The 25,718-nt window shown below is 37.9% G+C and overlaps 1 protein-coding gene across 1 annotated transcript in view; it reads left to right on the top strand.

Annotated features, from left to right (window-relative positions):
• The first annotated feature begins 15,106 nt into the window (after window positions 1–15,106).
• The window catches only part of LOC145666437 (clavesin-2-like), an 81,024-nt gene continuing 70,412 nt past the window's right edge, over window positions 15,107–25,718 (top strand). Inside the window, exon 1 of the mRNA XM_081733663.1 lies at window positions 15,107–15,264. The gene's annotated coding sequence lies outside the window, so the exon portion shown is untranslated. The remainder of the gene's footprint in view (window positions 15,265–25,718) is intronic.

The raw sequence follows: 25,718 nt of genomic DNA, 5'->3' as shown, positions 1-25,718 counted from the left end.
TATTTCAGCGACCCCTAAAACTATAGACTCCATTTTAATATCGGTCATTTTCGATCATTTTTAAATATCTTTCATTCCACCTCCCCTAAACTTCACCGTCAAAGTGATATGACAGAAACCACCTCAGGTCCGATCCTCATCCATGTTGAAAATAAGATCGTGTTCGGTCGGGTGGTTCAAGAGTTATTAAATTTTATTTATTTTTGTACATTTTCCATCCCCACCTCCTACCGTCAAAGTGATTTGATAAAAAACATCCCAAGTCAGACCCTGTGTTGAAAATTTGCTTGAGCAGAAAGACAATACTTATATTTTTAATTTGTTTACATTATATACATATTATATATATATATATATATATATATATATATATATATATATATATATATCCCTTCTCCCCCTCCCCTACGTTGCACCGTCAAAGTAAAATTATAAAAATCGCTCCAGGCCTGAACCTCATCTATGTTGAAAATTTGATCAAGATCGGTCGGGTGTTTCAAAAGTTATCAAGTTTTATATATATACCTCCATTCCTCCTCCCCTAGGTTCTACCATCAAAGCGAAACAAACTCTAAAAAAAACTTTTCAGGACCGAACCTCATCATACATGTTAAAAATTTGATTGAGATTTTTGTACATCTCCCCTCCTCCTCCTCCCCTACATTGCTCCGTCAAAGTGAACTGACAGATAACATTCCAGACTTGAACCTCATCTATGTTAAAAAATTTGATCGAGATTGGTCGTTTGGTTCAAGAGTTATTAAGTTTTATTTATTATTTTATAACCCTTTTCCCTCTCCTAAGTTTTACCGTCAAAGTGAAAAGATGAAAACACTCCCTAGCCCAAACCTCGTCTATGTTGAAAATTTGATCGAGATCGGTCGGCTGGTTCAAGAGATTAGGAGTCACGAAAATAGTCACTTTCAATTTTATAATATAGATAAATTTATTGTTGTAGTATAATGTTATATTGCTGAATCCTCGGTGTACCCTATACCTAAGGAGGCTAAAAGTTATATTAATAAATAATTATTCAATGTATAAGCATCCGCCCATGAAATCAAACTTGCGGTCACATGCACTAAATTTTTGTCAATGTCATGAAAATGTTATTTCGATATTAGTTTTAAGAGCACGCATTGAAAATTTCCAACGAATGGTTGAGTCTCGGAGCCAAGGCCATACCCATGAAGTCGACACCTATGGTGTACGGTATTACCGATGTTCAATACTACATTTCTCTCTAGTTCTGGAAGAAGAACACCACTAATATGCTTTGAAATGAAATGAAGTATCTACTTTAACGCCCCACGATTGTGCACCAAGGCTAAGGGAGACAGTGATGATGAGAAATGACTAAGATAGTGGAATGAAGAAAGTAAGAGGAAACGAAAAAATACCGAGAAAACACACGCAAACGGTGTTTGCCCACCAAAACAGCTCACATGGTGCGAGATGACACCTGTGTGGCTTGAAAACGAGTAATATCTACAGAAAACGCGAACAACCAATTCAGAAAACGACACACTGTTGCTATAAGCTACAGGGGCAGATCGACTCACACAGATTGCATAAACTACTGGGAACACATTCACTCCAGCAGCATTTTTACTGAAGCCAACAAATTTCATCCCCTTCTTTTTTACATTATATAAAAAATCAAGTAGTGCCGGTACTTGTGCAAGACTCTTGCGCAAGAGTCTTGGTCTTGGTCTTGTTCTTGCACCCCTTGGTCTTGGTCTTGGTCTTGCATTGGGATTCCTGGTCTTGGTCTTGGTCTTGGTCTTGCATGCAAGACTTGCAAAAACTGCAAGACCAAGACTCTTGCGCTCATCACTACATACCAGCTCTTGTTGAGTAACAGATTTGGTATTACAAGTTACAAAAGTTATAAATGGCCCAATTCTGTCAATGATGATTATGATGTGGTGTTCTGCTCGAAGGTAGATAGATGTCTGACCCGAAGGTTCCTGGACAAAGTGAACCCATGGTAGTTTGCCATTGCCTTCTATGGATAATGATGACGTACTAAGGATGGGACCTAAGCTGTCTGAAGCGCTTTTTAACTCGAGAACCATAATAGATAGAAACATGAAATTTTAATGTGTTTTAAAACTCTCAAAGAAATGATTCAAATGACTTGCTTCAGGTCCCTAGGTCCCCCCTGAGCTGAGATATGGGGGGGGGGGCAAAGTCTCCATAGGAATAACATGGATGCATTATAAAAATAATCGAAAAAGACCAATATTAGAATTGAATTCATAGTTTTTAGGGTCGCTGAGATGAATAGTGGGAGTTTTAATCCAATTCAACTTTAATGTCATATTCCACTATCCAGGGAGGGGCGAGATTTTAAAAGTAATCGAAAACGTCAAATATTAGTGTTGAATTCATAGTTTTTGAGGTCTCTGAGTTTAACGGTATCAGTTTCCATGAAGTTCAAGTTCGTCATCCCTTGGGGTGGGAATGGGGGAGGAAGACTTTCTAAAAATAATCAGATAAGCTAGCTAATTAGTAACTACTGTGATTAGAGCGAATTAAACACATGAACATAATTTTACGCAATGGCGCGTGACTCTGAGATTGCTAGATTCAAATATTACTTTAATGTGAATCTTTTAAAAAAAATACAAAATTTTACAGCACCCTAAAGTCTTCTACCCTGTGCTCGAGCACAGAATAGCACTTACCTAAATACGGGCCTGGTGTTACTAAATACGGAAGTTAGCATCACGAGTTAGTCAACCTTATTAGGTCAAGCGCTAAAATGACTTTGCATACGGTTCTTAGACCCTAATATAAAATTAAAAGTGACTATGTTTGTGACTTAATGACTCTTGAACCACCTGATCATCTCCATTAAATTTTCAACAAAGATGAGGTTCAGGCCTGGGATAATTTTTTTATCATTTCACTTTGACGATGCAACTTAGGGGCGGGGTAGGGAGAGATATTTAAAAATGATCAAAAATGATAGATATTAGTGCCGCACCCATAGTTTTCGTGGTCACTGAGATGAACACTGACACTTCTGATGCTGTTTAAATCCAAATTCAGCCCCCCATTAGCACTTCTAAGAGGGGATGGTAACATGTAAAAATGACCAATTGAAAATGACCGATATTAGTGTCAAATTCATTGTTTTTTGGGATCCCTAAATTAATTGGTAGCCTTTGAATCTAAAATGAGATATATATATTCTCCCCGGGAGAAAACGAGCATTCTGCTAGTTTTATATATATAACAAAAATTAATCTTCATGAAATAGGGGATATTTAAATAAAGTTAGATTTGAAGAATAAATTAATAAAATAAGCCACTAAAATTCCAATTTATTTTCAAGAAAAGAAAAAGATAATTCCTCAGATAAATCAAAAGGTTGAAAGAAAAGAAATAGCATAAATATTTAACACTGTCAATAAGTAATTACAGTAGTACTCTCCAAACTTCATATTTAATAAGAGAAAACTAACGTGATTTGATGCCCAAATTCGAGGGCTCGGATCACGGCGTCAAACAGACTTGAGCATGCACCAAGTGAACAGTGAGCCAGAATGCGATTCTGAGCGAAAACACGTCCAATTGACAGTTGTAAGCCTGAGTCTTTATGGTGAGCGCGAGTCCAAATCCAATGAGAATAATGAACGCAAGATCGAGCGAGCGTGAGCTATATTGCAATAGCGAGCCAAGCTCGAGCGAGCACAAGTCTGAGATAGCATGGATCTAACTGGAATTAGAGAGCGTGAGCGTCATTCAAGATTGTGAGCCAGAGCACTGCGCGAGCTAGAGTAAGCCCCCAGTTGCCAATCTTTGGAGTATACTTATCTACAATGGTGTCCTTCAGCCGATTAGTCTGAACCGGCTGTTAATTTTTTTCAGATTCCGGGAACCTTATATTAAAATTATCTTTCCACTTCTAGATCCAGTATTTACAAGAAAGAAAAATATAACGTTTTATAACCATTTTGAGAAACAATTAAGATACATTGCAATTGAGATATAACACTTTTATTCTCTTCAGAATCTCATCAGCTGAAATGTAGTGGAGGCACGGTGTTTTAGAGGTAGAGCGCTTATCTCTGGTGCGTGAGGTCCCTGGTTCGACCCTCGGCCAAGTAAGTTTGTAGTGGACAACGTCGTGTTCATGGGTTTTCTCGGGATTCTCCAGTTTCCTCTCACTTTCCTCTCATTCCACCAATTCTTTCATTATCATTCACTTGCCTTAATCATCATCTCCCTTAGCCTAACCATAAGCATGGAACGTTAAACTGAAATATTTCATTTCCAGGGAAGTGTAATTTTACCAGTGTGCAGAAACAGTTTGTTTCTGTAACATGTGTTTAGTTTCTCGTAAGAAACGCGAAGTCTGCGTTGCGTTGCCCTCACGCAAGCAAACCGATACGAAATAGAACCACTAATATTTTTGTGCATTTTTTCATTTTCATAAGCGTGGCTACTATCTTTGGACAGTTAGAAGAAAAATATTAATTTAGTTGGTTGGGTAGGAAGTTTGTATCTAACCCGGGAAATTGCATCGCTTCGGAAGGAAATTTGATATAATTATAGAAATATATAATTATCATCACTATATATTATACTAATCATAGAACCACTTGTTAAACGGTTTAAACGACGCCACTGCTTATCTGTGTAGTGTAAAGGAAGAACACGCACTGATGTGCCACGGGCAAGAGGTGCGCGAGGGCAAAAAACATAAACTTGACAATCCTTTAATCCCTTTGAGATCTAGTGCATCCTTGCGTTTCAATTCATTATAGAATTTTGGTGCTGTAAGAGTGAGATTTCTCTGAATCACCCTATATATAGTAAGTACAAATTGCAATAATTAAATCTGATGCAGACGAGTTGCATGCTTGTGAATAGTAAAAAAAGAAAACAAGCTAATAAGTACATCATGTTTTGCACTCGTTACCTTGACATTGCAGCGTAGTTCACAACATATGAACTTCTAAGACTGCATATCGCGATCTAGTTTATTTAAAGAGAACAGTAGCAATTGGGTCAATGTAGATTGCAGTATATTAGCAAACTAAATGCGTTCTGCTATATCTCTAGTAAAATTATTTCTTTCATCTTATAACTCATTCAAGTTAACAGACTCGACGGAATAGTTATGAGAGAAAAGCTTGTATACCAATAAACACTTTCCCCTCATACCTATTCTGTCTATCAATGCAAAACTTGGTACAGTAATTTCTTATCCCCTGTAGTATTTTTTGAGATACATTTGGATTGTGTACTTTTACCCGGGGCTACTCCAGAGGGGTCCAAAGTTGATGGGAGGGATTTTCCCGACGTTCTCCCAATTTTCCCTGTTCAGGCACGTTATGGGCTCCAACACATAGCACCTCTGGAAAGTTTGTCTCATGCTAAAAAGAATGAGCTATAAATCATGACTTTCCAATGAACAGTGTTGATGCAATAGCCATTTCACTGCAAGTCTACGATCTTACTAACAGGGTTAATAGGTCCCAGGGATTTCCTCCGTTGTGCATGACACCTAATTTTTTGTGCATGAACATGTCTTTGTTGTGTTTATCGAATTTATCAGGTTTGATTCCGATGTTCAGATGTCACGTTCATGTCCGTTCCTTGTTAGCAAACTGAATCCGCTTTAAAAATTAAAATTAACAGACAGAAAGATGGACGCAATACTCGTAGTAAAATAAGACTTTCCATATCCTTACTCAATACCCCACAGAACAGTTTGGAAATCTAAATTCTTTTAAATTGCGATATCATTTCTACTGTGTGTCCTAGAATTGATTGTTCAATCAGGTATACTACTAACTCATTTAAAATGACGGGGTGCGGTAGCTGAGTGGTACGTTGGATACGTTGGAACATCGTCTCACGCTCTGCAACAGATCAACAACGATTTGGGAAATGTATTGTGAAATGATTCAATACCTCTGTAAAATCAGCTTCGACTGTGTTACTGTCCAGATGCTCCTGTTACCTGATTTCAAGTATTTTCCAAAACAGAAACATCATTCTGTCATTTGGCTGAGTGCGAACACAATTGAATTTATTCTGTCTCCTTGTTCTCCTGAAGCACGTCACACGTACAAGGACTTCCTGTGTTTACGATATGGTAAATTCCCTCCGCCAACAAAGAAAATATTATTTGTTAATTATCTGAATTATCTCTTCTATGGTCAATCTTTATAAATTTTTATGTTACATATTCTGTACTGAGAATGTAATTATAACTGTCAATCATGTAACTTTATTATTGTAATTCGACAATAATGCAAATAATAAGTGAATAATAATAATAATAAAGTGAAAAAAAGTGGTAGAGCGTTCACCTCCGGTGCTTAAGGTCCCTGGTTCGATCCCTGCTCGCGCCATGTGTATTTTGTGGTAGACAAACACCGTGCTCGTGGGGTTTCTCGGGATTCTCCCACTTTCTTCATTCCACTATTTTCACTCATTTCTCATAATCACCGTCTCCTTTAGCCTAACCGGCATAACCGAGAGACGTAAAACTTAAAGACTTCCTTTCATTTTTTTCATTTAAAATGAAAGAAATTTAAGTACAGCAATCATATCTAAGGTCATTAGAAACAAGTTTATCCTAGAGTTCTTTCACCCTTCCTGTACAGTTTCAAAACGTCTTCTAGGTCAAGAAATTTTGCTTCGCTTTGCATTATGTGATTGCACAGATCAGCACTCCTTAACATGATTACACAGAAAAAGTAAGAACTAAAATTTCCCACACTAATTTCTTTATTTATCTTCATCACAGTCCTGCTTCATGTCGGTGTCAAGCAGCAGATTATCAGAGAATAGATGAAAACATGCAACAACTGAAATGTTTTAAAAGGTGAGTGAACTGATATTTTGTTTTGTTGCTCATAGATAGTAATAATTCCACATCTGGATTACGCTGCTGGCACAGCGATGGGATTTGAGTTGATTAGCTGACGTTAACGTCTTTATGGATTTTAGTGACAGCTTAGTGTTTCTAGACGAGAATGTCAAAACATGATATGTACTGTAAATCTGTACAGGCAAGCAAATTATGACCTTATGAATTAAATTTAAAATACTTTCAGTTGGTTCACTGATGACAGCGAAATATGCTGCCAAGCAGATAACTTTTAATCAAGGGCCCGCAATGGCTCAGTGGTACAGCGTTCACCTCTGGTGCATGGGCCCTTGGATCGATCCCAGCTCGCGCCAAGTGAGCTTTCTAGTGGGCAAACACCATGGGCCTGGGTTTTCTCAAGTTTTTCCTGCTTCCTCTTACTTTCTTCATTTCACTCGTTTCTCATCATCACCGTCTCCTTTAGCCTAGTAGCATAACCGTGGGACGTAGAACTTAGATTTCATTTCAACTTTTAATTGAGCCATTATCATTTTCCAGCATATAAATCTTATTGTGACCAACTACCAGATCGAAAAATTAAAAAGTGACATCATGTTTTACCATTGTCCTGTTTATTTATAACACTTGAAATTCTAGAAATACTAATCTATGGACAAAACATTTTTAGTGATTGGTTCCGGGTTCCATTCTTAGTTTTGGCACAAAATTTCCGCTACTGGCCTAGCCAGTGACGTGCACATAATTTCATCAAATAGAGTGTTTAAGCACATTAGTTGATGTCCACTGAGGACATGCACGTTTTTCAAATTCGTACCTTAATTTTATACATATTTTTTATATCTTGTACAAGAGGGGAGGTTACAAGGAAATAATCCTCCCTTTGCATAAGCCATTGCATTGTGAGTTAATGGGAGAGAGTCTATTTGAAGTAAGAAGTATCAAACTCCAGACATGCAATCCAGAAATAATGGTGATGGAAGCCAATGTACTGACAACGCATAACCCATTTTATAAAAATCTGGATAGCTTAATCTTTCATGGGTTGCAACGCCACGGAATTCACAGATATGCACAGTAAAGACAGTGTAGTCATGTTTATTATAAGCCATACATCTTCATTTTACCAAATTTAATTTCGAAATCCACTGAAGAAACAAGTCATTTCCAACTAAAAGCTCTGTGAGGTCAGATTTTGCTGCTATCGTTCTCAATAGACTGAAATAGTGTGACGTCACATCCGTCACGTTGGTATGGTGATCGTAGTTTTATTTTCTAAACAGCATGGCCTAAGAATCTAAGTACAAAGCGAAAACAGCGACTGTTAACGTCCGGATTGCAAACGTTAGAGAAAACAAACACTTGAATATGTAAAAAAACAATATCCAATGAATGAAACAATGAAAACAGAAAAAGCAAGCAATTAGATAAATAATATGTTAAAATATGTTAAGCGTTGAAAGTGGAATGTTTACCCTGGTATCGCAGATTTTGTGTTTTATACATTTAGAGGTTACATTAAGTGTCAAAATATATTTAGCTTATTTATTATCGGATATTTAATTTAAATAATTGTGGAAAAATTTTATGTAGTACCATCGGTATCACACATTACATTCCAAACGTGTAGGTCTATAAAAATAGTGTTTAAAACTTATGCTGAGCCACTCATAATTGGATGTTTCCTTGTTATATCTTTAAGGTAAGTAGGAAATATAAGGAAAGATCCGATGCATGCTAACCGACCAGAAATTGGTCCAGATTGAAAATTCTCAGAACGCATATGGTTACAAGCTTCTTGTCTTTTTTTCTTGGTTGTTTCTTTATTTTGTAACCACTTTAACTATGTACTCATATTTTAAAGGGTGGGCGTAAAATATCGGAATATGCCAATATAATTAACATAAAAGATTTCGAAGTAGACAATTATTTTTTCTTGCAGACAAATGAAGTATTTGTTCTATTTTCATTGTGCCGACAGCTCATCAGTCTGTACCTTACGAGTGTTTGCATTGCGTGTAGTTGCTTTTGTTCATTATGCATTACCTGGTAATGGCGTTGGCATTACTTATGCAATTCCTATCTTTTCAGATTACCTAGAGATGTGCCCCCTGTAGAAAAAAGTTTCTTATATGTTACCATTCCTACGGCAGAAGAGAAACTGGTTGGGACATTGCCTAAGAAGAGATTGTATCATGAGGGACGTCCTAAAGGGTATGGTGGCGGGAAACAGAGGGAAGGGGCGAAGGAGACTACAATTAATGGATGATATTAAAACAGAAAGATCATACACGAAGACGAAAAGGTTAGCGGAGGACCGTGGAGCATGGAAGCTTCTCAGCTGCGGCAAGTGACCTGGCAATAAAGGCAGAATACGTATGATGATGATGATATGTTACTTCATTAATTACTAGATTTTACTCGTAAATTTTCTATATAGTAGACTCATATTCTTAATCTGTATCTTTTCCTGTCAACTTTACTTTGTCTTAAAAATATTCTAAAATTATTATTAACTGAGTGTTCTTATTAACAGTATACTTCATAGTATTCCTATCGCTTCATCCGTTTGTTTAGAAAACAACATGGCGATCACCATGGTAACGAAGAGGAAATGACGACATTACTATTTCAGTCTATAAATAAGAAGGAAAGGAACTGGTAGCTAAACTTGACGTTGATGCAGGACAGTGGTGACGGGTAAACAGGAACATCGACTGCGTCATCGGTGGTTTTACAAGCAAACTACTCGTAAGCTCATTGCTACGCATAATCTGCCAACACTTGCTTGTGTGCTTCTCCTACCATACCTCTTCCACTCTTGCTTTGATTGCTTTCCTCTGATTGTAAAAATCTGTGCTTCTACGTCATAACTCGACCAGTTGGAAATGACGGATGTAACACCTGCCAGTTTGATAGTTCCACATATCCATTGTACCTTTTAAGACTATTTTAGATAGTTTTGTCAATTAATTTAATTATTTGGAAATGAACCACAGCAAATACCAAAGACACAATGGAAAAATACAAATTAATAATGATGAAGTAATTGGTGAAACAAAGAAGGTGGGGAGGGGATTCGAGAAGTTCAGATCGAAATCAGAGCTCTCTCAGCAAGAAAGGCTACAGGAAAAGATACCATTCCTACGGCAGCCATAAAACAAGACCTCGCAAATTGCCAGTATTACTCTGCAAAATTTTTAACGCTGTGCTTCAATATGAACATTTTCGAACCTGCTGGAGTGAAGCTGCCATTGTTGTGATTCTCAAATCGCAAGAACCACCTATTTCCGCAGAACCAATCAGTCGATCATTCTTCTCTCACATTTGGGAAAAGACATTGAACGCATTTTGCAACGTCATCTTACATATCTTCAGAACAATGACATTCTACTAAACCATCAGTATGCACTCCGTCTGGGCTATTGCGCTGTTTTTCCAGTTGAACAGAACTATTGAATATATTACCTATGATTTCAATGATATGGTCCATACACTAGGAATTTTTCTAATTGTCGAAAAGCCTTCGATCAGGTCTGGCATGGGCTTATCTACAAGATGTATACATAAGCCTTTCCATTAGTAGTAATACGTATTACAGCATCTTTTCCCACACAACGTACCTTTCGAGTTCGCTTCTAAAATGTTTCCACTACCAAGTGTATCACAGCTTCAGTTTCACAAGGATCCAGCTTACCTCCAATCCTCTGTTGAAGAACGGCAGATATACCTAACACACCGTCTACCATATTGGCGACTTTTGCAAAGAACAAGAACATCCGCTATGGCCAACTCCAACTTCAAAGGTATCTTGACAGATTAGAAGGTTGGTCAACGAAAAGTCACTTCAAGGTATATGCTTAGAAGACGCACTGTGTCCACTTCACCCGTAGATGGAAATGGTCATTACTCTGACTACCTCAATACGCAATGTGTCCACTCCACCCGTAGATGAAAGTAACTACTTCGACTCTACCTCAATGAGCAATTGCTTACACAACAACCGCGGGTGAAGTATCTTAAACTCTTCCTAGACAGAAAACTTCTTTTCAATGAACATCTACAACGAAGCGCAGGGAAAGCGAAAAACAAACTACAAGTAATCTCTAACATTCTATGTTCTTTTGTATTCACTAACAAGACTCGCATTCGTGGTATAGCATGATCGTCCGCGCCTCTGCTATATACACCCTGCCTGGGGCCATGTCTCCAAGACTATCAAGCTTCCTCTGCAAAATTTCAGGATATTCCAGAAAAACATGCATCGCCCAATCGCCCCATCTAGACATTACGTATGCTGACGACAGATATACACCAGCAAGCTCAAAAATTATGGAGACGCCTCCAAACTGCACGCCACCCCGGGCTCCAATTGCTTTGAATTTCCCATGCCGTACATACAAAATGCCAACAGTATTTTAAAAACTAAAAAAAGCACTTAGTCCTGAGAAGGACTGCTAAGTCATGATAACGACGACTGCGAGAGTTGCGTCTGGAAATGCTCACATCTTCACACATTTCAGCCATACCTCCACAACATATAAGAAGCAGGAGTTATCGGTCCTCATTCACGGATGGATGCATCTACATAACTCGGAACTCTAACACTGAAATTGTCAGTATGATTTTCGACCTAAACCAGAGCGAACGGAAACCGCAACGAAGTTACGAGTAGTTAGCGCAAGCACGAGTGAATGTGAATCACAGTAAGGATGGCGAATTCGACCCCTCAGCATGAGCCTTATTGAGAACAGTGAGCATGAGACTGAGCCAGTGCGAGCTCGAGACAGTCTTAACATCATATTATGATTAGTGAGCTCGAGCTTCACTGAAGATAGTGAGCAAGATAGTGTTGCTCGTGAAACGAGACGAGACGAAAAATTAGTTTTTCTGGTCTTGTCTCGTAAGTTTTGTAGAAGTCTCGTCTGGACTCTCGAAACGATTTTCTCATCTCCTTTTCTAAATTTATGCACAAAATTTATTCCCTGATTTTTTTTATCTAGAAGTCATCAGAATCCTTCTCTGTCACGAGAGGTCTACGAAGGGGTTGATACAGCAACATTTAAACCAAATCTATTATTGGAGTACACTGTGTAATTGCGTGCCTTTAAATTTGATAAAGGTTATTCATTGTGTTCGTATTAGGTACTACCCAAAATATTCGAGATTTTTTTTTTTACCAGGCAAACCCTAGTAGTACGACATTCCGTCGATAGATGTCTCGAGGTACATGTATTGTCTACTGCAACACAAAGTGACATCATCTGTGGCGCATTCAGTTGTGAGTTGTAGTTGTGAGTGTCAGGACGTGTTTCAGTGCTTCTGCGATTTGCCAAATGGCTGACGTTAAGGAGCAACGGATTTGCATCAAGTTCTGTGTTAAGTTGAAGAAAACTGCAACCGAAACCCGCCGCATGCAGAAAGAGGCATTTGGTGAGAGTGCACTCAGTCGAGCAAGAACAATTGAGTGGTTCAATTATTTCAAAGAAGGACACGAATCTGTGGGAGATGAGAAACAATTCTGATCGGCCGTCAACATGCACAACACCAGAAATGATCATGAAAATGCGTGATGTGATTCACGAAGACAGAAGGCAGACAATTCATGATGTTTGTAACAGACTTCGACTGTCGTACGGTACATGTTCGGTCGTCAACATGTACAACACCAGAAATGATCATGAAAATGCGTGATGTGATTCACGAAGACAGAAGGCAGACAATTCATGATGTTTGTAACAGACTTCGACTGTCGTACGGTACATGTTCGGTCGTCAACATGTACAACACCAGAAATGATCATGAAAATGCGTGATGTGATTCACGAAGACAGAAGGCAGACAATTCATGATGTTTGTAACAGACTTCGACTGTCGTACGGTACATGTTAGGTCGTCAACATGTACAACACCAGAAATGATCATCACGAAAATGCGTGATGTGATTCACGAAGACAGAAGGCAGACAATTCATGATGTTTGTAACAGACTTCGACTGTCGTACGGTACATGTCAATAAATTCTATCTTATGAACTAAACATGAGACGAATTGCAGCGAGGTTTGTCCCTCGCCTTCTCAGCATCGACAAAAAAACTATCACGATTCAGACGTGCAATGAGCTGCAACAAAGAGTTCGAGAGAATCCAAACTTCTTATCCAGAGTCATTACAGGTGATGAATCTTGGGTCTATGGTTATGATCCGGGAACGTAGCAGCAATCATCACAAAACCGAAACAAAAAGCTCGACAAGTTTGCAGCAACATCAAATCGATGCTCATAATTTTTTTCAACATTCGAGGAATTATGTATAAGGAGTTTGTTCATTCTGGTCAGAATGTCAACGAGAAAATTTAATTACTGCGAGGTTTTGAAGAGACTTAGGGAAGATGTTCGGCGTAAACGGCCAGAATTGTGGCAAACGAAAGACTGGTTGCTGCACCATGAGAACGCGCCCGCGCACACCTTGCTCGTTCTGAAGGAATTTCTGGCCAAGAAAACATGGCAACGCCCCCCCACCCTCCCTACTCCCCTGTGCTACTTCTACCTGTTCCCGAAGATAAACTCGCGTTGAAAGAGCGACGTTTCGGCTCAATTGAAGACATGCGTTCAGGAATCGCAACGGGTTCTGAACAGCCTTCATCCTGCGGACTGTCAGAAGTACTTCCAAACGTAGGAACAACGCTTAGTATCGTTGCATACATGCAGAGGACTACTTTGAAGGTGACGGACGTCATTAGGACATAAGTATAGTTTTCTGTTTTTTACACTGGCATTCTCGGATATTCTGGGTAGCACCTCGTAGTTTCTATACTATGAATCAAATACTAGAATACTGGAACAGTGTTTGAGCAATAAAACTTGGAAGGATTAGTGTTCTCCACGCGACTCGAGAAATTTCTCACATTGTCTTGGAAACAAAAACGATAATTGTTATCTTTCCCGTCTCGTCTCAAATTTCAAAATAAATTTCTTGTCTCGTGGACAACACTAACCCGTGCTAACCCGAGTAATCACTGATAATAAAGTGGAAAATTTAGATTTTTTTTTGCGATTTTTGGTGTTTAATATTTGAAAATACTGATAAATATGTAACACAGCTCTATCCATAGGTATGATAACAAAACACGTGTTTCTTCGTTCTGGAAAGTAATCCCAAAGCAAATCGTTTCCAGTATTTACTAGGGATGGCCAGAGCCGGTTCCTGGTGGAACCGGTTTTCGGGTCTGAACGGATCCGGTTCTAGAAGATCCGGTTCCGGAACCGGTTCTTCGGATCCAGGTCTGGGACCGGTTCTTCGGATTTAAGTCTGGAACCGGTTCTTCGGATCCAGATCTGGAACCGGATCCAGAACCGGTTCTGAAAACCGGATCTCCAAGAACCGAAACTTTATGACCATCCCTACGCTAAACCCGCGCTGCTGGCAGGCTGTGAACAGTATGCTAGATGAAATGGTGGAAGCGACATGCAGGCGCCTAGGCGGCGGCAGCTTGTCTCATTTGGCTAAATAAACTGTGTAACTGGCAAACTCATTGGCTAAACAGGCAAACTGGCCAACTCATTTGGCTAAACACCCACTGGTTGACCAAAATTTTTTTCTGGAGGCACAAGTGGGTCTGGGCGGGAAGGCACAAACGCATGGTCCTCTTTGCATTTCTTTTGAAGGTGAACTTTTGCTTCCTTTACGGGTCTTTGGGGGCTTTCGGATCCAGGTCTGGAACCGGTTCCTAAGATCCGGTTCTGGAACCGGGTTTTCAGATCCAGATCTGGAACCGGTTCCTAAGATTCGGTTCTGGAACCGGGTTTTCGGATCCAGGTCTGGAACCGGTTCCTAAGATCCGGTTCTGGAACCGGGATTTCGGATCCAGGTCCGGAACCGGTTCCAGAACCGGTTCTGAAAACCGGATCTCCGAGAACCGGTTCCACCGGAACTTTGTGGCCATCCCTAGTATTTACTATATGTGCTAATATAAAAATTAGATACTATAGTATTAATAGACACACGTGCAATAGCACCTATCACAAGGCAACAACATGTGCAACCTTGATCTTTGCTATTCTTCAATCTACTTTAGCTTTTCACAAGTATTATAATAATCCATTCTGTTCCTATATCTTTTTATTGTGTCGAAAGGAACTGTGAACTTAAAGAAGTCAATATTAAGTGAAACTCATGTACACATAAATAAGGAAAAAAGAAGAAGAAAAGTTAACATCTCTCGCCACATGGGAGGAAAAAAAAAAGTCATATCGTCAGAGATGACTGGCCAATTACACTAAAGGTTCAAAGTTCAAGTTACAACTCTCCTCCCTAAGCAAATCCTTACACAAAACCAAAAATCAATCGATACGATGTGTTTGTATGCTCTACATTTCTAGTCCATAAGCTGGCAACCTAAATTTGCGGATTAGGTAAGTTTAATCTTTCATTATTACCCTATTTTGCTGTAATTTTAAGGATTTTATGAATGTCCTTTAAATTGTTGTTTGTAACAATAAAAATATGTGATGAAAATTCTTTTTGGTCTAGAACTTTAGTATATTTCATATCCTGGAATTGCCACATATTCGTATTTCCATCATAGTAATTGCCATTACGCCATTGATCAGCAATATATTCACAAATGAGAATATATGTTTAAAAAAAATAGACAGAAGGAATAACAGTTGATAAAATACATGAAATCTTTAAGTTTTACGTCCCACGGTTATGCCAGCTAGACTAAAGGAGACGGTGATGATGAGAAATGAATGAAATGGTGGAATAAATAGAGTGGGAAGAAACGGGAGGACCCGGAGAAAACCCACGCTCACGGTGTTTGTCCACCACAAAGTTCACTTGGCGCAAGCTGGGATCGAAGCAAGGTCCCCATGAACCAAAGGTGAACGCTCTACCACATAGCCACAGCGGCCCCATAAGAGTTCATACGTCTCATAACGCAGTCAATATATGTACAGTCCGCAGCAAGAAAACCCGCAACATCAACATGTAAGTTTATAGTGAAATGAGGTCTTTTGCTCCAAAATAAGTGTCCTCAGGAGGACGCCGAGGTTTCTCTTGGAAGATTCGTGCCACTTAGACGTTATATTGATTCTCTACGCTGTTAGGCGTAGTTTCACTAGAGATGCAAGGGCTCGGAAAAAAAACGGCTTTTTTGGAAAAAAACTCGGTTTTTTCTGATTCCCTTTTTTTGCTTGGGAAATTTTGGTCTTTTTTCAAAATTCTGCTTTAAATTGATAAAGCAGACTGTTTCGCTTCTCTATAACACAAAAAGTCACTTAATTAGTGGTTGATGCTGATAATAATATAAAACCTCGAAAATAAACCATGAATTTCGAAAAGATATTTCAAACAATTTTACTTCAACATATTTACATTATGAATTCCAAAGGATTAACCAATGTATATAATAAGAATTTTTTAACCTCCTATATACAAAAGTAAGCAGAGTTGGCAAGAACCATGGTTGTTTCTGAAAATGTTTGGGGGGATGTTTAAACCAGGCTTTTTTGGTTTAGATATTTTGCTTTCTGTATTTATATTACATATTCACAGAAATAAGTTTGTTTCGCCTTGGTGTTGTTATGCAACAGCGGGGTTATGCTAGAAGAAGTCCCATAAGCTTAAAGAAGTCCGGTCAGTAAATTTCTTAAATTGAGAAACTCCCGCCCTAGCCATCGGGAAAATCCCGCCATTACTTGAAATGTAAAACAATAACAGGAAATAACAGGAATTTAACACCTGTTATTGCTTTGCATGTAAAATTTAAAGGTCAACATATCATAATCAGTACGCTAAAACTGAGGTATTAAATTAAAAATTTAGGACGTAGATATCATTGAAAGTCCAATCCAAGCTAATGTTGGAAGCTACGTAGGCAATTAATAAATTTTGCCAATTTCTATCAATATATTTAAGCAATCTTGGCTTCTTTATAAAACAGGCATTTAGGCATGCAGAATTATACAATTTGGTTTCGTTTCATATGTTTAGGTTTAACATCCTTACGTAATACCGAGGTTATCAAGGAGAAGACTTTCGCTTAAAGTGACATTCAAACCGCTACTTGGTTTACGCATGAAAGAAGAGTTGTGGTTCGACCGAGAATTGAACATGGGACATCTTGATTAAAAGATGAAAGGGAAATAAAACTATTGCAGGTGGTTTGATATGTGGAAATGCCACCATGAAGTTCCCACGATTAGCATTTTTCGTTCTTTTTATATATATATATATATATATATATATATATATATATATATATATATATTTTGGTTTAAACCAGTTATTAAAAAAAAGTTGCTTTAAACCAGCCAACCCTAAAAGTAAACACTTCTTTTTTAAAAATACACAAATAACTAGCAAAATTGTATGTATTATTTTTACTTCAAAATATTCCATACCCTCTTTTTGAAACAAAATAAAATTAAAATAAAACATAAGAGAAATACTTAGATTTATATGATACACTTAAAGGCTGAACATCTAGAGCTTTTGGTTCTGTATATTCTTGAAGTTCTACAGTTAAGTTTTATATAACCATCATCACGTTTACCCAATCTTCAAGACTTCTTAATTTTTAACAAGAGGGATTCAACATATCATTACGGAACTCCCCCCCCCCCCCAAGAAAAAAGGACTACGGAATATATTTAAGTTAAGATAAATACAACTGCACAACAAATATGACTGAGTGGTTAGCTTTTGCGCTTCTATCAGTAAGTCAGGGATTCAACCCAGCATTCGACCATTCTGACAAAGCTTTTCTTCATTCCATGTGTGAATGTAGAAATAGTGCGTGTACTGTGAGTTGGCCGACTTCCTTTCTTATTGTTTTTAAATCGTTATTATTACTAATTGCCAGCAGTGACGGTTTTGCGAAGGTTAGGGGGGCGGTCTTTTCGACTGAAGCCTGTTCCCCAAAGTTACGGAATGTCTGCAAAAAACAAAATATCTATTAGTTATGCCTTTACTCATAAACTTTAAGCTCCCGTCAAATAATTACGAATGTTTAGAAAAACTAAACATTAGTAAGAAAAACCCTTCCCAAAATACTTTTCTAAATCCGCCACTGATTCTCAGTATAAAATGATCTTTAAGGTTGTATCCGGAAGATTATTGCTAAACATATAAACGAAACGAAATATTAGTTATGCCTGTACTCAGTGGCGTATTTAGGGGGGTGGCTTCCGGGCTTAAGCCCCCCCCGAAATCTTACTTAGTATAGTAAAGTAAATGAAATATCTTGCAGAATTTTCACATTTCCAGGCAAAGCCCCCCCCCGAAAGTTAGCAAAGCCCCTCCCGAAACAAAATCGTAAATACGCCACTGCCTGTACTCATAAACTTGAAGCACCTCCCAAATAAAATTAGGACTTTTTAGAAAACGAAACAATCAGAGAAACCCCTCCTAAAGTACTTTTCTAAATCCGCTACTGATTATTTGTATAAATTGGTATTCAAGGTTGTATCCGGAAACTTATTGCTAAATCGTTGCACAGCTACAGTATAACAGAAATGTGGAAGTACGGTTTGACGGATATATTGAAAACGTACGCTTTGACGGATATATAGAAAAACGTAAGTTTAACTTTTGCGCTAGGAGCTCGAGTACTAAGCTCTTAGAAATGAAACACGGATGACAAATTAAAATGATCTAGAGAAGAAAAAAATGTCGATAACTCAAAAGTTAAAATAAAGTTAAATAGCCTCTAAAATTGCCTCTAAAATACTACATTCTTCATGTTAGCTTTAATTCGTAAAACATGTGCTCCATCCATCTTGATGGTGAATTTCAGAGCGGAATATCGCATTTAGGTCATGGAATTCTTATCTAAATATAGAATATACTATAAGAAAGCTATTTAGATAGAAAAAATCATGAAAATGAAAAAAGCCAAAATTTCCAAAATTCTCGTTTTTTTCCCCAAAAAAGCCGGCTTTTTTGCATCTCTAAGTTTCACAATAAACTTATATTATATACAGTATATATATATATATATATACCCAGATTTTTAGTTAGTTGAGAAATGTATGGTTACCACATCAGCTCAGTTTACGTCCTGTTTTGGTTTTAGGGCCTCAGTTACTTTTCAAGCTTTCATCAGAAGCGAAAACCATCTGTTCACGTTATGAATCGAACTTTGGATTGCGCGCATGAAAAAGAATAAAAGTGTTCCAACTATCCGTTTGTTATACGCGAGCACAGATATAACATAACATTATGAATAGGGCTAGATAAAAATGAACATGGCTTTGACTAACATGACATATAAACTGACCTACATATAGAAACATTCAGGTCACGACAATAAAAAAGACATTGATAATGTACAGCACATATTCTTCAAGTTACATCAGATGTGTTTCTTGCTGAAACGTTTAAGAACTTAGAGGTTCAGCTAAAATTGTCTACGATTTCATTTTTCTCTTGTATCATACAAAAATATTCAAAATATTCAAATTGCCTACGAAAACAGTATACTCCTTAAAAGGCCGTTTTTGAAAAATTGAAATGTATTGTAGTAGGACCATATACGATAAAAAGCAATTGATTTGCATGAAATTGAAATGAAATCTTTTAAGTTTTACGTCCCATGGAATGAAACGGGAGAACCCCGAGAAAATCTACGGACACGGTGTTTGTTTACCAGAATAGATTTGCGTTCCATATTGTAAAATTATGATTGACTTCCAAATTATATGATTTATATTGAAGCTAAAAACAAGGTCAAACATGGAACCTTTCTTCAGATACTGAATCCATACGAAAAGAATATATGCATATATCGCTATTGTTGGAAGAAGGAATGGTATACTTTAAAGCATGGAATGAACGAGCCAAGTACAAATTTATTTAGCTATACAAGAAATTTGGTTAAAAATTATTAACATCGATGGTTACGTTTCTCTAGTTCGTTGTTAAGATATTTTGAAAGTAGTAATATTGTAAATTTTCATGATTTTACGATGCCTTAATTAAGTGTCCTTCACAGATGAAGAAAAGATACAATAAATTAGAGTACTTATAATCGTCTTGTTTCAGTTATGTTGTTTGGCTAAAGTTCATTACACATATAACCACTTTTCTTAAGTCGGTTGAACTCTAGTGGCAGAGACAACTTCCAAACCGCTTGCTGTAAGCTTGAATTGCAAGTCGGCCAAGCTTGCATCCAGTTTGATTGTAAAACGTGCAAGTATGCCGTAAGCTGGATTCCAGTTATTAAAAAAAAGTTGCTTTAAACCAGCCAACCCTAAAAGTAAACACTTCTTTTTTAAAAATACACAAATAACTAGCAAAATTGTATGTATTATTTTTACTTCAAAATATTCCATACCCTCTTTTTGAAACAAAATAAAATTAAAATAAAACATAAGAGAAATACTTAGATTTATATGATACACTTAAAGGCTGAACATCTAGAGCTTTTGGTTCTGTATATTCTTGAAGTTCTACAGTTAAGTTTTATATAACCATCATCACGTTTACCCAATCTTCAAGACTTCTTAATTTTTAACAAGAGGGATTCAACATATCATTACGGAACTCCCCCCCCCCCCCCAAGAAAAAAGGACTACGGAATATATTTAAGTTAAGATAAATACAACTGCACAACAAATATGACTGAGTGGTTAGCTTTTGCGCTTCTATCAGTAAGTCAGGGATTCAACCCAGCATTCGACCATTCTGACAAAGCTTTTCTTCATTCCATGTGTGAATGTAGAAATAGTGCGTGTACTGTGAGTTGGCCGACTTCCTTTCTTATTGTTTTTAAATCGTTATTATTACTAATTGCCAGCAGTGACGGTTTTGCGAAGGTTAGGGGGGCGGTCTTTTCGACTGAAGCCTGTTCCCCAAAGTTACGGAATGTCTGCAAAAAACAAAATATCTATTAGTTATGCCTTTACTCATAAACTTTAAGCTCCCGTCAAATAATTACGAATGTTTAGAAAAACTAAACATTAGTAAGAAAAACCCTTCCCAAAATACTTTTCTAAATCCGCCACTGATTCTCAGTATAAAATGATCTTTAAGGTTGTATCCGGAAGATTATTGCTAAACATATAAACGAAACGAAATATTAGTTATGCCTGTACTCAGTGGCGTATTTAGGGGGGTGGCTTCCGGGCTTAAGCCCCCCCCCGAAATCTTACTTAGTATAGTAAAGTAAATGAAATATCTTGCAGAATTTTCACATTTCCAGGCAAAGCCCCCCCCCGAAAGTTAGCAAAGCCCCTCCCGAAACAAAATCGTAAATACGCCACTGCCTGTACTCATAAACTTGAAGCACCTCCCAAATAAAATTAGGACTTTTTAGAAAACGAAACAATCAGAGAAACCCCTCCTAAAGTACTTTTCTAAATCCGCTACTGATTATTTGTATAAATTGGTATTCAAGGTTGTATCCGGAAACTTATTGCTAAATCGTTGCACAGCTACAGTATAACAGAAATGTGGAAGTACGGTTTGACGGATATATTGAAAACGTACGCTTTGACGGATATATAGAAAAACGTAAGTTTAACTTTTGCGCTAGGAGCTCGAGTACTAAGCTCTTAGAAATGAAACACGGATGACAAATTAAAATGATCTAGAGAAGAAAAAAATGTCGATAACTCAAAAGTTAAAATAAAGTTAAATAGCCTCTAAAATTGCCTCTAAAATACTACATTCTTCATGTTAGCTTTAATTCGTAAAACATGTGCTCCATCCATCTTGATGGTGAATTTCAGAGCGGAATATCGCATTTAGGTCATGGAATTCTTATCTAAATATAGAATATACTATAAGAAAGCTATTTAGATAGAAAAAATCATGAAAATGAAAAAAGCCAAAATTTCCAAAATTCTCGTTTTTTTCCCCAAAAAAGCCGGCTTTTTTGCATCTCTAAGTTTCACAATAAACTTATATTATATACAGTATATATATATATATATATACCCAGATTTTTAGTTAGTTGAGAAATGTATGGTTACCACATCAGCTCAGTTTACGTCCTGTTTTGGTTTTAGGGCCTCAGTTACTTTTCAAGCTTTCATCAGAAGCGAAAACCATCTGTTCACGTTATGAATCGAACTTTGGATTGCGCGCATGAAAAAGAATAAAAGTGTTCCAACTATCCGTTTGTTATACGCGAGCACAGATATAACATAACATTATGAATAGGGCTAGATAAAAATGAACATGGCTTTGACTAACATGACATATAAACTGACCTACATATAGAAACATTCAGGTCACGACAATAAAAAAGACATTGATAATGTACAGCACATATTCTTCAAGTTACATCAGATGTGTTTCTTGCTGAAACGTTTAAGAACTTAGAGGTTCAGCTAAAATTGTCTACGATTTCATTTTTCTCTTGTATCATACAAAAATATTCAAAATATTCAAATTGCCTACGAAAACAGTATACTCCTTAAAAGGCCGTTTTTGAAAAATTGAAATGTATTGTAGTAGGACCATATACGATAAAAAGCAATTGATTTGCATGAAATTGAAATGAAATCTTTTAAGTTTTACGTCCCATGGAATGAAACGGGAGAACCCCGAGAAAATCTACGGACACGGTGTTTGTTTACCAGAATAGATTTGCGTTCCATATTGTAAAATTATGATTGACTTCCAAATTATATGATTTATATTGAAGCTAAAAACAAGGTCAAACATGGAACCTTTCTTCAGATACTGAATCCATACGAAAAGAATATATGCATATATCGCTATTGTTGGAAGAAGGAATGGTATACTTTAAAGCATGGAATGAACGAGCCAAGTACAAATTTATTTAGCTATACAAGAAATTTGGTTAAAAATTATTAACATCGATGGTTACGTTTCTCTAGTTCGTTGTTAAGATATTTTGAAAGTAGTAATATTGTAAATTTTCATGATTTTACGATGCCTTAATTAAGTGTCCTTCACAGATGAAGAAAAGATACAATAAATTAGAGTACTTATAATCGTCTTGTTTCAGTTATGTTGTTTGGCTAAAGTTCATTACACATATAACCACTTTTCTTAAGTCGGTTGAACTCTAGTGGCAGAGACAACTTCCAAACCGCTTGCTGTAAGCTTGAATTGCAAGTCGGCCAAGCTTGCATCCAGTTTGATTGTAAAACGTGCAAGTATGCCGTAAGCTGGATTCCAGTAACGAAATTACATGGGGGCAACCTTGCATTTAGTGTTCTATTCAAGCATTTTACAAGTCGTCAAGTGAATAGCCAATCAACGGCCAATGATGCTACTACGCTCTCTGGAGAGTCTAAAGCATCGCTTGCAAGTACAACAAAAGGCAGATTGTATGAAAGCATGCGTTCCAAGTGCAAGCGTAGACAACCAAAAGCCAAGCACGCGCCACTGACCGAAACCTCTCTTGCTACTAGGGAAATATCAATCAATTTTCAACAAATATATACGAACGGTAATTAAACAATATATTCACATTACCGTTATAGTTGGCTATGGTTGTTACTAGATCACGGAAGTTGGTATAATCTTACGATGTGGCTTCCAACAGTTCCATTTAATATTGGCTCCACACACAGTATGATCAAGCATAATATATACTGAAGGACTTCAATAAAGAAACAAATTTACACGTTCAGTTTCAAATCATAAAAGTGTTGCAGACTTTAAAACTAAGAGATCTCATATTGAAACAGAAAGTGGCAAGCAAGGGCGCCGATCCTAGGGGGGAGGGTCGAGGGAGCCCGGTCACCCCCAAAGCTGATGTGGGTCCCCTGCTTTCATTTTCTTCATCAGATTCTAAGAACTTCCCACCTATGTTGTTTTGTACCGGAACTAATGCACGACATTATAAAAAACACTATCCCGGTCTTAAGTCATTTTCAGTTAGAAGTGGACTTGTGCGGTTTTGCATCGGACTTAATTGTTTTAAGTGTTTGCCCTATTTGACACTTAACACTTTTGATCTAGTTTGTACTCTTTTCTGGGAATAGTTTCTGAGAAAGAGAAGCAATATTGTAGCACGCTATGAAACTGTCTTTTTTGTTACTGCTTATGACCAAAGGTTCCCGAATTCAAGAGGTTGATAGTCACGTTCATTGGACCTCAACCTCACGAAGTGAGTGTGAGAGTGAGTAAACGCAAGTTTTAATTCCTGAGTAAGATCGAAATGTAAGAGTAAGATCGAAATGACGTGAATGTCAGGTGAATGTGATCTCAAGTAAGCGTGATGTCGAAATAATGTGAGTGTAATGGCGGGTGAACGTGATGTTGGGTTCAAGTGTACCGACTTTCCAAAATTTATGTGGGTGCATATCAATGGCAGACGTATTATATGTTTTCAGGGAAATCTCGATATATTTGATCGATATTTTATTTTTAGTTAAAATATTTTATGAATACTTTCATAAACTGCTATGCTGTGATAAAGTAAAATATACCGGTACTATAAGGATAATTTGGGGCTGCCCTAGCTTAGTCGATAACATGGCTGATTTAAACGCAAGAGAAACGGGTTTAAACCCGGGTCCAAATTAAAAATCTTGTGGGTGTGCCCACAAGATTATTTGTGTGGATGCCGGAGCCTAGAGACCTGCACGGTCCGGGCCGGGCCGGGCTTGGGCGGGCCGACTCTGTAATTTCTTTGGGCCGGGCCGGGCTTGGGCGGGCCGACACTGTTCTTTCTTTGGGCCGGGCCGGGCTTGGGCTGGCCGACACTGATTTCTCTTCAGGTCGGACCGGGCTGGGGCCCATCAATTGCAATTCTTTAATAATTATTGACTTTCGTTAAACGATAATTGGAATAAAGCCAAACGTTGAAGAAGTGTGTCCGTGAAAAATGTTACAAAGAAGGCAAATAGCTATTTACACTTTGTGTTGCTTAGCGGCTCCACTTTCACTATAGAGTATTGCAGGCATTATGCGGTTAATTGAGCTCTGGCCTTGACCTTCACTGAACTCAAAATATAACAAGAAGGAGTGGGAATGTTTTGCCTGTAGCTAAACAATATTGCCATCTTCACTTTATGCTAAATATCAATTAAGTTAGATTTTTGTTACAGGGAATAGAGTTTTTGTTCTCTCGATGACAGGCAAAGTTCTAGGAGGCAATGGTAGACCTATCATTCGGGAGGCAAGCATCAGGTTGTGAACCAGAGTTTAGAAAATGTTTCTGAGGTTAGGTCAAATTTAGTACTAAATTTTGAGGAAGATTGGGGTTCTCGAGCTAATTTTTTTTTTAAATTATCGGGCCGGGGTCGGGCCAAAAACTTTTAAAATTTATCGGGCCCGGGCCGGGCTTGGGCCAAGAATTTTAAAAAACTTATCGGGCCGGGCCGGGCTCGGGCCGAAAATCTGCAAAACTTTTCGGGCCCGGGCTGGGCCGGGCCTAGGTACGTTCAGGCTGGATTGGGCTCGGGCCGAAAAATTCGGCCCGTGCAGGTCTCTACCGGAGCCCCGAAGCACCCACGTAGTCGGCACGCGTAGTAGAGTTGATGATTTTGTGAGTGTTCGATCACATGAGAATGTTATAGTATTGATAGCGGAGCGTAAAGTTGAGTGAATTAGTCCAAAGTGGGCTTGCGACTTGTTTTGGAGTTGCTAGTGTGCGTGATTTCAATAATGGTGAAATTCACTTAATACAAAGGAAGCTTTCTTGATATTAGTTGGTTATCATTCATGTTTCTTGACACCACGAACTCAAGGTCATCTATGGCCTTAAAAGGCTTCGCTTCACCTAGATTCGAACCCAGGATTGTATGCTCTAGACCAGCGTTTCCCAACCGGTGTGCCGCGGCACACTGGTGTGCCGCGAATGGACCGCTGGTGTGCCGCGAGAAAATCGAAACAAAATTATTAATTCTAGAGCAACCAAATTGCAAGACATATGAAGAAA

Source organism: Thermobia domestica, chromosome 12 (assembly GCF_964235325.1).
Source record: "Thermobia domestica chromosome 12, izTheDome1.hap1.1, whole genome shotgun sequence".
Taxonomy (NCBI): Eukaryota; Metazoa; Arthropoda; class Insecta; order Zygentoma; family Lepismatidae; genus Thermobia; species Thermobia domestica.
This window is presented reverse-complemented; position numbering and strand designations above follow the sequence as displayed.